The sequence below is a fragment of the Schistocerca cancellata genome, chromosome 2 (assembly GCF_023864275.1).
Source record: "Schistocerca cancellata isolate TAMUIC-IGC-003103 chromosome 2, iqSchCanc2.1, whole genome shotgun sequence".
Lineage (NCBI taxonomy): Eukaryota > Metazoa > Arthropoda > Insecta > Orthoptera > Acrididae > Schistocerca > Schistocerca cancellata.
Genome location: NC_064627.1, coordinates 528,390,312 through 528,406,491, shown reverse-complemented (window position 1 = coordinate 528,406,491; position 16,180 = coordinate 528,390,312). Strand labels below are relative to the sequence as shown.

General features: G+C 40.2%; 1 protein-coding gene across 1 annotated transcript in view; it reads right to left on the bottom strand.

The window, feature by feature from the left end:
• LOC126162074 (semaphorin-2A) overlaps window positions 1-16,180 on the bottom strand; it is a 173,994-nt gene that overhangs the window by 116,558 nt on the left and 41,256 nt on the right. The window lies entirely within an intron of this gene.

Genomic DNA, 16,180 nt, shown 5'->3' with positions numbered 1-16,180 from the left:
TAGAATAACATCAGCTAAACAAAAATGTGTCACAGACTTTTTTTCCAAGTAATTTGTTTTCGTTTTTACTGTAAAAACAATGCATACAGTATAATCATTTCTTAGTTTATACATGTTGTTGTTGTGGTCTTCAGTCCTGAGACTGGTTTGATGCAGCTCTCCATGCTACTCTATCCTGTGCAAGCTTCTTCATCTCCCAGTACCTACTGCAGCCTACATCCTTCTGAATCTGCTTAGTGTATTCATCTCTTGGTCTCCCCCTACGATTTTTACCCTCCACACTGCCCTCCAATACTAAATTGGTGATCCCTTGATGCCTCAGAACATGTCCTACCAACCGATCCCTTCTTCTGGTCAAGTTGTGCCACAAACTTCTCTTCTCCCCAATCCTAGTCTATACTTCCTCATTAGTTATGTGATCTACCCATCTAATATTCAGCATTCTTCTGTAGCACCACATTTCGAAAGCTTCTATTCTCTTCTTGTCCAAACTATTTACCGTCCATGTTTCACTTCCATACATGGCTACACTCCATACAAATACTTTCAGAAATGACTTCCTGACACTTAAATCTATACTCGATGTAAACTAATTTCTCTTCTTCAGAAACGCTTCCCTTGCCATTGCCAGTCTCCATTTTATATCCTCTCTACTTCGACTATCATCAGTTATTTTGCTCCCCAAATAGCAAAACTCCTTTACTACTTTAAGTGTCTCATTTCCTAATCTAATTCCCTCAGCATCACCCGACTTAATTTGACTACATTCCATTATCCTCGTTTTGCTTTTGTTGATGTTCATCTTATATCCTCCCTTCAAGATACCATCCATTCCGTTCAACTGCTCTTCCAAGTCCTTTGCTGTCTCTGACAGAATTACAATGTCATCGGCAAACCTCAAAGTTTTTATTTCTTCTCCATGGATTTTAATACCTACTCCGAATTTTTCTTTTGTTTCCTTTACTGCTTGCTCAATATACAGATTGAATAATATCGGGGAGAGGCTACAACCCTGTCTTACTCCCTTCCCCACCGCTGCTTCCCTTTCATGTCCCTCGACTCTTATAACTGCCATCTGGTTTCTGTACAAATTGTAAATAGCCTTTCGCTCCCTGTATTTTACCCCTGCCACCTTTAGAATTTGAAAGAGAGTATTCCAGTCAACATTGTCAAAAGCTTTCTCTAAGTCTACAAATGCTAGAAACGTAGGTTTGCCTTTCCTTGATCTTTCTTCTAAGATAAGTCGTAAGGTCAGTATTGCCTCACGCGTTCCAGTATTTCTACGGAATCCAAACTGATCTTCCCCGAGGTTGGCTTCTACTAGTTTTTCCATTCGTCTGTAAAGAATTCGTGTTAGTATTTTGCAGCTGTGGCTTATTAAACTGATTGTTCGGTAATTTTCACATCTGTCAACACCTGCTTTCTTTGGGATCAGGTCTTTCAGTGCTCTGTCAAACTCTTCACGCAGTATCGTATCTCCCATTTCATCTTCATCTACATCCTCTTCCCTTTCCATAATATTGTCCTCAAGTACATCGCCCTTGTATAGACCCTCTATATACTCCTTCCACCTTTCTGCTTTCCCTTCTTTGCTTAGAACTGGGTTTCCATCTGAGCTCTTGATGTTCATACAAGTGGTTCTCTTATCTTCAAAGGTCTCTCTAATTTTCCTGTAGGCAGTATCTATCTTACCCCTAGTGAGATAAGCCTCTACATCCTTACATTTGTCCTCTAGCCATCCTTGCTTAGCCATTTTGCACTTCCTGTCGATCTCATTTTTGAGACGTTTGTATTCCTCTTTGCCTGCTTCATTTACTGCATTTTTATATTTACTCCTTTCATCAATTAAATTCAATATTTCTTCTGTTACCCAAGGATTTCTACTAGCCCTCGTCTTTTTACCTACTTGATCCTCTGCTGCCTTCACTACTTCATCCCTCAAAGCTACCCATTCCTCTTCTACTGTATTTCTTTCCCCCATTCCTGTCAATTGTTCCCTTGTGCTCTCCCTGAAATTCTGTACAACCTCTGGTTCTTTCAGTTTATCCAGGTCCCATCTCCTTAAATTCCCACCTCATTGCAGTTTCCTCAGTTTTAATCTACAGGTCATAACCAATAGATTGTGGTCAGAGTCCACATCTGCCCCTGGAAATGTCTTACAATTTAAAGCCTGGTTCCTAAATCTCTGTCTTACCATTATATAATCTATCTGATACCTTTTAGTATCTCCAGGGTTCTTCCATGTATACAACCTTCTATCATGATTCTTAAACCAAGTGTTAGCTATGATTAAGTTGTGCTCTGTGCAAAATTCTACCAGGCGGCTTCCTCTTTCATTTCTTAGCTCCAATCCATATTCACCTACTACATTTCCTTCTCTCCCTTTTCCTACACTCGAATTCCAGTCACCCATGACTATTAAATTTTCATCTCCCTTCACAATCTGAATAATTTCTTTTATTTCATCATACATTTCTTCAATTTCTTCGTCATCTGCAGAGCTAGTTGGCATATAAACTTGTACTACTGTAGTAGGTGTGGGCTTCGTATCTATCTTGGCCACAATAATGCGTTCACTATGCTGTTTGTAGTAGCTTACCCGCATTCCTATTCATTATTAAACCTACTCCTGCATTACCCCTATTTGACTTTGTGTTTATAACCCTGTAGTCACCTGACCAGAAGTCTTGTTCCTCCTGCCACCGAACTTCACTAATTCCCACTATATCTAACTTTAATCTATCCATTTCCCTTTTTAAATTTTCTAACCTACCTGCCCGATTAAGGGGTCTGACATTCCACGCTCCGATCCGTAGAACGCCAGTTTTCTTTCTCCTGATAACGACAACCTCCTGAGTAGTCCCCGCCCGGAGATCCGAAGGGGGGACTATTTTACCTCCGGAATATTTTACCCAAGAGGACGCCATCATCATTTAATCATACAGTAAAGCTGCATGCCCTCGGGAAAAATTACGGCCGTAGTTTCCCCTTGCTTTCAGCCGTTCGCAGTACCAGCACAGCAAGGCCGTTTTGGTTATTGTTACAAGGCCAGATCAGTCAATCATCCAGACTGTTGCCCTTGCAACTACTGAAAAGGCTGCTGCCCCTCTTCAGGAACCACACGTTTGTCTGGGCTCTCAACAGATACCTCTCCGTTGTGGTTGTACCTACGGTACGGCTATCTGCATCGCTGAGGCACGCAAGCCTCCCCACCAACGGCAAGGTCCATGGTTCATGGGGGGGAGTTTATACATACAGTAGTAGTTTATACATACAGTAGTTTATTTCTTTGTAAAAAATTTCTTTTTTATATACAGTGCTATTAACATTTTTCAGTTTACAGTATATATCGTTTATACGTTATTAAGTACAGTACAGTACTGTAATTTATTTGTCATTTTTCCTTTTAAAACCAATACATATTATAGTGTTCGTAGACGTTTTTTAGCTAATATATTGTTTAACTCTGTGTAAAAACATCTTTTTATATTACTGTAGACATCTTTTAGTTCTTAAATAATTTAATTTGTTGTACTAAATGTCTTTTTATATTTATTGCAATAAAAATTAGATTTTTCGGATAATCCGACCTTTTTTCGTTCTGACCATGGTCCCTGTCCCGAAGGTGGCGGGTTAGAGGGGTTCTACTGTAGAAACAATTCACTTAGCATATTACAGTTTGGACTTCAGAATGATTGCTTGACTGAAAATGCTAATTACACATTCACCCACCAAATACTAAAATCCTTAAATAATTTTTTGTGATCTTTCCAAGGCGTTTGTATAGAACACTGTCACACTCTTAGAAAAACTGAAGATTTATGGAATTGATGGCTTTACACAGAGCTGTTTTGAACCCTGTTTAACAAATGGAATGCAGAAGGTTGTGTTGAATAATTCAAACACTGTTGGAAAGATAGTAAGTTTTAATGGGTGGGGAGCCATCACAAAATGAATCCCACAGGGTTCAATTTTGGGTCCCCTCCTATTCCTTATATGACCCTCCACTTAACATTCAACAAGCAGAACTGGTTCTTTCTGCAGACAACACTAGTATGAAATGATCGTATGGCATTGTTGGCCGGGAGACCCTATTCGAGGTTGTTCAGCTGTCGTATTGGAAGTCCTTTTTAGACGACGCCACATCGGCGACTTGCGAGTCAATGAAAATGATGATGGACACACAACACCCAGTCCCCTGCCGGGAATCAAACCCGAGCCCCCTGCGTGGTAGGTGGTAACGCTACCACTATGCTACGGTGGCGGACAGACAATACTAGTGTTATAATATATCCCATTAAAGAAAAAGCTACAGAAGAGATTGTTAATTACGTTTTTCAAAGAACTATTAAGTGGTTCTCTGAAAACGGACTCTCCTAAATTTTAAGAAACAGACTATATTCAATTCTTTTACAACAAATAGCTGTACCAACAGAGGTCAGTAAACAGGTTTTTAAGTGTACATATTAATGGAAGCTTGAACTGAAGACACGTATTCTTGAACTTTCCAAACAATTAAGTTCAGCTCTTTGTATATAACTGCTAGTCCTGGAAGCAAATGAATCAACATGCTGACATATTTTCACTTAGTAAAGTCTTACAGAATAACTTTCTGGGGTAACTCATCACTTGGAATGTACTGATTGCACAAAAGCGAGCAGTGACAGTGTATATGGTATTCACCTGCAGTTGTCATGTAGATATCTCTACAAAGAGTTATGCATTTTCACTGCACCATCATAACACATATATTTGCTACCAAAATTCACCATAAATAATCCATCACAATTTGAGAAGAACACTGCTACCAAAATTCATCATAAATAATCCATCACAATTTGAGAAGAACAGTGAGGCTCACACCTACAACACTAGAGGGAAAAAAAATCACCTTTATGACCCATTATTAAAGCTGTTAGTGGCTCAGAAAGGAGTTCAGAGAGAGAGAGAGTTGCATGGATAGCACTGAAAAATTGCAAATACATGATACTCTTAAGTATTTTCCAAATTTGTCTATATTATCACATTTTTTATGGGCTACTATGTGAAAAACTAATATTGTGCAAATTAGTCATCCTATACACTTCACTCTACATAAGAATATATTTTTAAAAAAAGTTTGAATCTATGGGTAATGTAATTTAATTTGTACTGTAGGGGCCGTTACTGAATGGGTTTATTAATATAAAAATTTGATTTTTATTTTTTCCCTCTGTTCATCAGTGCCTTCTGCCTGGTGGTAAGCTGCAGCGTCTCAGTCACGTTGCCCAGAACTGGATAGAACCATCTTGAAACTCACGTGTTGAACCATCAGCAGCTAAACTCACGTGTTGCTGACGAGGTAACACTACCGAACTACGCATCTTACGATCTGACCGACCAATAAGGAGGCTTGGAGGTGGTCAAGTGGGGGTCGAACCAAGGCCGGCTGCCGGGAGCGGACACGCCGTTCGCTCTCTTCTGCTGGCAGCTTCCGAACCGATCAGACGCCCTCCTCTCCTGCTCTCTTGGGCGGTTGCCCTTTCAGTCTCGGCGGCTTCTCCAGGCCTGCCTTTCTTTACGGCATTAAAACTTCACAGGTTAAACTATGTTTTATTCTTCACCTCAACGGGTGCCTACCGCTTTCCACTCCTGGCTAATCCTGACGCATTAACAAATTTTATTTTTTTATCATTTATAACAGATACCATGTTGACTTTATTATTTTCTAAATGCAATTTATGTTGTGCCGAATGAGAATTCAATGCCCACTAAAGAACCATCACTTTGTTTCAAAAAGACAGTTAACTTTCTCACAAACAATGTTTATTGATATAATATGTTATTACTGCAACATAAACACAAACCTTTACAAGTGGCATATTTTTAAAATTTTATTCAAAGACTATACAAAATTTTTTTGTTCCTATTTTTACGTTCAGATTTTTGTAACTATTAGAAGATACGATTCTCCTTAGATTTTTTGATATTACAAAGACCAGATGTTATTATAACATTCAAAACTGACACTAATTTCTAAAACACTCTGGAAAACAATGTTAATTTATATATACTGCCAACTGCATGCCACAGGATTTGTATTTGTCTCAGTTCTCTGGAAGTACTTGTACATGAAACATCATGCGAAGTATGTCTTTTTTTTTACTGAAAGCTGTGCACAAAAAGTTCTCCACTGTGTTAAAAAATTTATGTTGTGTTTTACATTTTATAACAAGCCAAATGTGAGATAAAATATGAAGAAACATGATGACAAAGTATCTTCACTGTCGAGTGAACAATCTGTGGACCTATTCATCCCCTAATTAGATGACTAGTGCTGTATTCTCAACAAAGAAAAGTATTTATCTTTCAATATCAATATTCACGAAATTTAATTACAGAAGACTTTCCCTTTCCTTGATTTCTACTTCACTAAATCAGCAGATTCAGTGAATGAAAAAGTAGAGAATATTGATAAAAACGGGAAGATATTTCACATAGTTTAGGAAAGAAGGTTGTTTCAATCTGGAGGTGTATCTTGTGGTTGACAGAAGGATCCAATTATGAGTTTATGTCAACCCTTGATACCGAGTTTTGCCCAAAGAAGTTGGGAATGCAGTTTCAATTTCAACCCCAGTTTCTTATCAACTGAAACAAGTATACTACTTCCATTTCTCACTAACAAATCCTTTCAATAAACACTACTTAGTCTCATTGCTGTCATTTTCAGTTTTTAGCAGTATTCTGTACTTAGTATACGAGTCGATTAAAAAGTCTCTATTTGAGGGAATTTTTGTAGTGTACATGCAATGTAGCATGACTCCAATGCAGGTATATAAGCACGAACATGTAGGCAAGGGATTAGTGTGGTATTTGTGTCTTTCAAGCATGCATGAGGTAAAAGAAACGTGAACTATGGCACTGTTATTATCAAATGTGACCAAACAGGACCAATGTGCTGTTATTTCTTTCTTGGCTGCTGAAGCACAAACACCACCAGAGAATGTAGAATGTGTATAGGGCAGCATGTCTGTTGAAAACCACCATTGTGAACAAGCAGTGATGGTGCTTCATAACGCATGTCCCCATACCCCAAATGCCTTAATGCACAAGTTACACCAACTCTAGAGGAAGACACTTAAAACACCTGACCTTATAGCCCCAATCTCTCCCCAAGTGACTACCTCATCTCCGGTCCCTGAAGGGTCAACTATTCCTGTCAGATGAGGACATTCAGCAAGCAGTTACAGACTACTTCATCCAGCACAACATGGTGTTTTACTAAACAGATGCTTTGGTATGATGAGTACCTCAATGCCCACAGTGATTTTGACAGATTGGTATATCAATTCTGACCTGTGCAACCTTCGAATGGAAACTTTCTGATCATTTTTTACATTACACAAACTCCACTGCTTTTCAGAGGTGCTTCGAAGTATGGGACTTCGTTCTGAGTACATTGGAAGCTGATCACTGGAATTTTAATAATCTCATCTGTGAAGGGCACGTCTTTGAGTCTTACACTAATACTTTGGAGTCTTGTACAGCTACCATAAAAGAGTTCACCCTTGGTCTAGGAGTAGCATCTTTGCCTAGTAATTGAAACGACCTCGGTCCTGGGTCTGAATGTTGCTGCTGCATAAAATTTGAATAAAAATCATCAGCAATGGCAGCCACATAATTACATCATAAGAAGTGATCCTCATTCTGCCAACAGCCTTGTCAAAGAGGGGGAGCAGTAGAAAGAAGTGGAGGGCACGCTTTTGTCCTTGGGACAGGAAACTTCTACTAAAAGTCACAAGAACGACTATGATCAACTGCATAAGAGTGCAGAAGGAAATGGAAAACACTGCATTACAGATGCATGATCTTTGATTGCAGGACATGTGGTCTGTAACTGAAAAAGTGTCATAATGCTCCTCCCATTGGCAAAAGATTCTGGACTAGTTCCCCACTTGGATTCTAGGAGGGAACTGCCAAGGGGCAGGTGACCGTGAGAAAAAGTTCGAATAACCAACGAAAGGATAATGTTCTACAAGTTGTGGCATGGAATGTCAGAAGCTTCAATGCACTAGGGAAGTGAGATAATCGTAAAAGCGAAATGCTAAGGCTCAATCTAGATACAGTAGGGGTCAGTGAACTGAAATGGAAAGATGATACAGATTTCTGTTCACACAAATATAGGATAATATCAACAGCAACAGAAATGGCATTGAAGGAGTAGGGCTCATTATGAATGGGAATGTAGGACAGTGAGGAAGTTACTGTGAGTAATTATGTGACTGGACTGTTTTCATCATCCGAATTGACAGCAAACCAACACCAACAACAATAGTTCATGTATGCATACTGATGTCACAAGCAGAAAATGAAGAGGTAGAGAAAGTATATGACAACACTGAACAAGTAATTCAGTATGTAAAAGAGGATGAAAATCTAATGGGGACTGGAATGTGGTTGTAGGGGGATGAATAGAAGAAAGGGCTATGGGGAATGTGGGCTAGGTAGTGAAAATGAGAAGAAAGCAACTAATAGAGTTCTGAAATAAATTTCAGCTAGGTAATAGTGAATACTCTGTTCAAGTATCACATGAAGAGGAAGTGTACTTGGAAAAGGCTGGGAGATAGATTACAACACGGTCATGCAGAGATTCCAAAATCAGATACTGGATTGTATGTTGCACCCAGGAGCACATACAAACTCAGATCACAATTCAGTAATGATGAAGAGTAAGGTGAAGTTTAACAGACTAGTCAAGAAGAATCAATGTGAAGACACTAGTCAGAAAGGATCAGTGCACAAAGAAGTGGGACACTAAGGCATGAAGAGATATGCATGAAGTTCTCTGAGGCTATAGATTCTGAGACAATGAACAGCTCAGTAGAGGAATGGACATCTCTAAAAAAAAGAGCAAACACACAAGCTGGAAAGAAAAACATAAGTACATGGATGGTAACTGCAAGGAAAGCATGGGTAACAGAAGAAATAGTTCTGATAATCAACAAAAAAAAGAAAGTACAAAAATGTTCTCGGATATTTGGGAAAACGGACATACAAGTCACTTACGAAGGAAATAAACAGGAAGTGCAGGGAGCTAAGGCAAAATGGTTGCACAAAAAATGTGAAGAAATCAAAAAAGAAATGATTATCGGAAGGAGTGGCTCCAAATATTGAAAAGTCAAAACAACCTTCAGTGAAATTGCAAGCAATGGCAATAACATAAGGGTGCAAAGGGAATTCCATTCCTAAATGCAGAGGAGAGAGCGGGCAAGTGGAAAGAGTACACTGAAGGCCTCTATAAAGGGGGCGGGGGGGGGGGGGGGGGTAAGACTTGTAAAAAAAAGTGCTTCAGAAGACTTGAGAACAAATAAGACAGAAGGGATAGATAACATTCCATCGGAATTCCTAAAATGACTGGGGGAAGTGCCAACAAAATGTGGTGTGTAGAATATATGAGATTGGTGAAAAGTATGAGAATTATTGCACAATTAGCTAAACAGCTCATGCATCCAAGTTGCTGACAATAATGTACAGAATAATGGAAAAGGAAATTGCAGATCTGTTAATGCAGATCAATCTGGCTTTAGGAAAGTAAAGGCACCAGAGAGGCAGTGCCGAAGCTGCAGCTGATACAGGAAACAAGACAAGAAAAAGCAAGACATGTTCATAGGATTAATTGACAAGGGAAAAGCATTAAAAATTTTAAAATGATGCAAGATGTTCAGGATTCTGAGAAAAATAGAGGAACCTGTACAGTTAAAAACAGGTTATATACACTCCTGGAAATGGAAAAAAGAACACATTGACACCGGTGTGTCAGACCCACCATACTTGCTCCGGACACTGCGAGAGGGCTGTACAAGCAATGATCACACGCACGGCACAGCGGACACACCAGGAACCGCGGTGTTGGCTGTCGAATGGCGCTAGCTGCGCAGCATTTGTGCACCGCCACCGTCAGTGTCAGCCAGATTGCCGTGGCATACGGAGCTCCATCGCAGTCTTTAACACTGGTAGCATGCCGCGACAGCGTGGACGTGAACCGTATGTGCAGTTGACGGACTTTGAGTGAGGGCGTATAGTGGGCATGTGGGAGGCCGGGTGGACGTACCGCCGAATTGCTCAACACGTGGGGCGTGAGGTCTCCACAATACATCGATGATGTCGCCAGTGGTCGGCGGAAGGTGCACGTGCCCGTCGACCTGGGACCGGACCGCAGCGACGCACGGATGCACGCCAAGACCGTAGGATCCTACGCAGTGCCGTAGGGGACCGCACCGCCACTTCCCAGCAAATTAGGGACACTGGGGTACCGGCGAGGACCATTCGCAACCGTCTCCATGAAGCTGGGCTACGGTCCCGCACACCGTTAGGCCGTCTTCCGCTCACGCCCCAACATCGTGTAGCCCGCCTCCAGTGGTGTCGCGACAGGCGTGAATGGAGGGACGAATGGAGACGTTTCGTCTTCAGCGATGAGAGTCGCTTCTGCCTTGGTGCCAATGATGGTCGTATGCGTGTTTGGCGCCGTGCAGGTGAGCGCCACAATCAGGACTGCATACGACCGAGGCACACAGGGCCAACACCCAGCATCATGGTGTGGGGAGCGATCTCCTACACTGGCCGTACACCACTGGTGATCGTCGAGGGGACACTGAATAGTGCACGGTACATCCAAACCGTCATCGAACCCATCGTTCTACCATTCCTAGACCGGCAAGGGAACTTGCTGTTCCAATAGGACAATGCACGTCCGCATGTATCCCGTGCCACCCAACGTGCTCTAGAAGGTGTAAGTCAACTACCCTGGCCAGCAAGATCTCCGGATCTGTCCCCCATTGAGCATGTTTGGGACTGGATGAAGCGTCGTCTCACGCGGTCTGCACGTCCAGCACGAACGCTGGTCCAACTGAGGCGCCAGGTGGAAATGGCATGGCAAGCCGTTCCACAGGACTACATCCAGCATCTCTACGATCGTCTCCATGGGAGAATAGCAGCCTGCATTGCTGCGAAAGTTGGATATACACTGTACTAGTGCCGACATTGTGCATGCTCTGTTGCCTGTGGTTCTGTCAGTGTGATCATGTGATGTATCTGACCCCAGGAATGTGTCAATAAAGTTTCCCCTTCCTGGGACAATGAATTCACGGTGTTCTTATTTCAATTTCCAGGAGTGTATAATGAATACAAGAACAAAGTGGGAACAATATTGTGAGTGGAAGAATAACAATGAAGCACTCAAATTAAAAAAGGTGTAAAACAGGGATGTAGTCTTTCACCTCTACTGTTCAGTCTGTGTTTCAAAGAAGCAATGACAGAAATAACAAAGGATCAAAACTGGGATTAAAATTCAAGGTGAAAGCCAGAGGTTGAAAATACTGCTACAGTTGTAAGGTTCTTTTATTTAGAATATGACCGGTTTTGGGCTCTTATACACCCATCATCAGGTGTTATGCTGAAAATACCGAGAGACCAGCACAGATTATAATAGTTTCTGCATGCAGTAATACACATAAAAAAACCAAATAAAGTTCCACATTACATTTTAGAAATCACTGGTTGGGCTGGGTGCCATAAAACCTGAGTCAATGGAAAAGTGACACCAGGCAGTACTGCGGATGATTGCCTGGCCAAGTTCTGCGGTGGACAAGCACAGGACACAGTTTATTACCAGCGAGCACAGAGCATGGAGTAGCGTACGCGAAGGGGGAAGCAAACTGGTACATCTGTTGACGGGAAGAAAAGTGCAAGGCCACTGACCTACCCGTTCACAACTTGAATTAGTGATTTACATAAAAAAATTTTTTTTATTTTAAATGTAAATCACTAATCCGAATTGTGAATGGCCAGGCTAGTGGCCTTGCATTCTTCTTCCCGTCAACAGATATCAGTACTTTTGCCACTCTGGTTTATCAGTTTGCTCCCCCCTTCGTGTACATTACTCCATACTCTGCGCTCACTGGTAATACACCGCATCCTGTACTCATCCACTGCGGCGCTCAAGGTCACAGCATGAAGTGTCAGTGTCCTGGTATTCATTGCAATTTTTTTACATAGGCAGTTGTCGTAGTACTGTCGGGTGTCACTTTTCCATTGACTTAGGTTTTACAGCACCTAGCCCGACCAGTGGTTTCTAAAATGTTATATGGAACTTATTTGCTTTTTCAAGTGTATTACTGTGTGTAAAAACTATTATTATAGCTGGACTCTTGCTATTTTCAGTATAACACCTGATGATGGTTGCATAATCGACCAAAACCGGTCGTGTTCTACATAAAAGAACCTTACAACTGTAATGGTGTTTTCAACCTTTTGTATAATACTCAGTTGCGGATGTTCATCCCACAAGATTGTTTCAAGGTGAAGGGTTATCTATGATCAGATTTGCTGATGACATTGCTATCCACAGTGAAACTGAAGAAGAATTACAGAATCTGTTAAACAGATGAACAATCTAAGAGTAAAGAATATGGCCTGAAGGTATTACGAGGAAAGTAATGAGAAGTAGCAGAAATAAGAATATCAAGAAACTTAACATCAGAACTGGCGATCTTGAAATAGATCAAGTTAAGGAAATCTGTCTGCTACAAAGGCAGCAAAATAGCCCGTGATGCACCGAGCAAGAAAGACATAAAAAGCAGACAACCACTCACAAAAAGGGCATTCCTCAGATAAGTCTACTAGCATCAAACACAGGCCTTAATTTCATGAAGAAATTCTGAGAATGTTGTTTGGAACACAGCATTGTATGGTAGTGAAAGACGCAATGTGAATAAACAGAACAGAAGAGAATCAAAGCATTAGAGTTACGGTGCTATAGAAGAACGGTGAAAATTAGATGGACGAGTTTTATATATACATTTTTTTTTTCATGCTTACATAAAATCATAATCAGCTACCTCTGATGTGTGCTGCACACGACTCATTTAGAGGGATCCAACAGTTCTCAACAATATGATGCATGTCAAGAGAGTGACATCCTACTTGTCACAGAACCTTAGAAGTCTCTGGTTCAAGCCTTCCATCTGAATCAGAACCAGGGTGGCCACAATCAGTTCTGCAGGCAAAGCTACAGCTTGTGAACATTGGTGAAATTTCATACACACATCTCAACTTAAAACGATTCTTTATTTCTTTCAATGTGCGCCATAATCTGCAGCTGGCTGCTCTCTCAATGACTGACAGAACAGTCTCTTCAACATGCTAATGAGTTCCTCAGGCATAAATTAAAATGCACAAGGTGATGCTTTTTATTCCTTGTTGCCATTTCCCTAAGCAGTACCGTTATTTACTGTTCATCAGAATTGCCGAAGATTAACAAACCTCTAGCCTTTCGCATTTTGCTTCTTCCTGACATCGAACTCAGCAGGCAGTGTATGGCTGTTTCAGTTTCAATTTGAGACAGTACCTCAAACCTGTTGGTAAGGGGATGAGAGTAATACACCGAGTTCTTTCTGGTTCCCCTGCTCCGGAGCAGGACCCCTAGAACTCTCACCAACTCACTACTCACAGTCTTGTTGTCTGATACATTCTGTACTTTCTGGAGAGGAGACACTATCTACATACGATAACAGATATTTTTGGTACCTGTCATAACAACTCTGGGTAGTTAGCCAAGCACACCCACTCGCAGAAGCTTCCAATCCCTAAACAACAGTCAGAGGGATTTCCAGCTGCTTACAAATAACAGCTATCTCACCCTGTAGCCCAAGAACAGCATTCTCAGAGGGGCTGCATTCTGACTACTACAAAGATTTTACAGCAGTACACAACTAGGACATAACATAAAATTAAACTCACTTTTTATTTTTTTAAATTTAAATATCTGTTGTACTGCAAGAGTTACAAGTACCCATTAGAGTTAAATCTACAATGCCCCAGATAGTAGTTTGTTTTATAAATGTGAGGAAAACCTGGGATAAAATTCACTCATTCTGTAAATCAGTACTTTAGTGCATGTTCAAATGGTTCTGAGCACTATGGGACTTAACATCTGAGATCATCACTCCCGTAGAACTTAGAACTACTTAAACCTAAGGCCAACACACACATCCATGCCCAAGGCAGGATTCGAACCTGCGACCGCAGCAGTCACGCGGTTCCAGACTGAAGCGCCTAGAACCGCTCGGCTGCACTGGCTGGCTTTAGTGTGTGTCTCTAGCTTTTGTTTTGTTGAGCTAACGGACTTGGTAAACAAACTAATAAATACCAGTATTTCAAAACAAACACAGGCAGTACACTGTTCAAAGAGGAAACTAACTGCCACATGATACAATAGTTACAATATGTGCTAACACAATATTACACCACAATGGTTGACTTTGTATGTGTTCCATTTTAAATCACGATCGAGAACAATTCCTAAGTTCATACCGATCAATGAGTGGGAAAACAATTTTCTGGACAAGATATTGTTGCCAGTTTACAGAATACACAACTGTAGCTCACAACTGCGGATTTATTAGTATATAAATTATGCAAGATTGTAAGCTATCGAAATTTCACAAAAATAAACCTTCATCACATAACTATACACTGAACTCAATGTGAACAATATTCAGAAGCACAACGTAATGGGAAAAATTTGGGGAAAACACATATGTCATCTGCAACTTGCACTTCAGTACAAATTTTATGTGGAATTCATGAACGTTAGAAAAAGATGCAATTCATCATGGCCTGCGTAAGTTTCAATGCAATAAATGAAAGCTAATAGGGAAATGACATGAATATATGATAATCTAAAATTTCCAAGTGAATTTATCTGCCATACATGACAGCACATGTACACAAAGCAAAAACAAGAAGTCAGTACTTAGATGATTTAGAGACAACTTCTACACTAACATACCAAAGATGAACCCTGTGGCATAATTTTATCCCCCCCCCCCCAAAAAAACAGCAGAAAATATGGGCAACAATATAGCAGTTCTGCTTATGACGACTAACAATGTAACTAATTGAAATATAAACATCTCTCTCATGCAGTGAAAGCAGGATCCATAGAGAGCTGATGCTGCCTTTTATGGGAACTGACATATTACAGGGGCTGTGCTGCAATCTACCCATCAGTACGCAGGTATCATTCAAAACCTCATGTACTATTTTATGTGCAGGAGAGGGGGGAAAGGGAAAGGGGGGGGGAGTAAAATTTCCTGTGGATCATAAATTTAGGAAACAACTGAGCTTAAACCTACAGCTATTAATAGATACAAAATTTATCCAGATGGCAATATTAATCAATACAATGAAAAAGGGGGGGCAGATTTGCATCTGATAAAGATATTTATTTTGTATAAAACACACAAGTTTAAACGTAAAATGATCATAATACTTTAAAAATCAGTACAAACATGTTACTTTTGTTCATTAAACTGAACCACATTCTTTTAACATACACGTTTCTGTTCACAATATGACGAACAACACTGAGTAATGCACACTATGAATGTACCACTTTCACAGAGCTGTTGTGAATTCAGTCACAAAGTTATAAACAAATCAAAGTTTTTAGTATAAAAACTTCAATATACAACTTAAATACTACTTCACATTTTCAAATGAAATTATAAGACAACAGAAGAATTCCTTAGACACACACAAAATTATTGTAACAGTATACAGAATTAAGTAATGACACTTATCAAGGAGCCTCATGGGTGTAACCTTGCCAAAACTTCTCTCTTCAGACCACCTTCAGTTGTGAAATCAGTAATCATGGAATTCCCATTTAAGAAACTGATGCAGTATCAGCATGCACAACACACAATGTCAACATGAACAAGTCTACAAAAGAATGTATTGAGTGCGGTTTCCAGACTAAACAAGAATAATTACCTGGCACAGATGATAAAAACATACATTGTCATCCCTGAAGCAAATTTAGAGTCCCCACTCCTGTCTTTGCTGTGTATATGCAGAAATATCTAGGAATAACTACTGATAATGAATTCTAAGTTCAGTGTCTTTGCATAATTGCACAGTCATAAGTGCATTTTATTCGAAATCCACAGTAAAGACAATAAATAATACTAAATAATTTTACATATCATTTTCCTTCCAGTACCATTAATTTCATACTTTGAATAGACTTATGGCAATCTTTTCCCCTTTCCTTTTCTTGTTTTGCCATTTCAATTAGAGAAAATGAAGTCTCCACTTTCGTATGACAGGACCTAAAAAAGACATCTGATACAGTTCACTC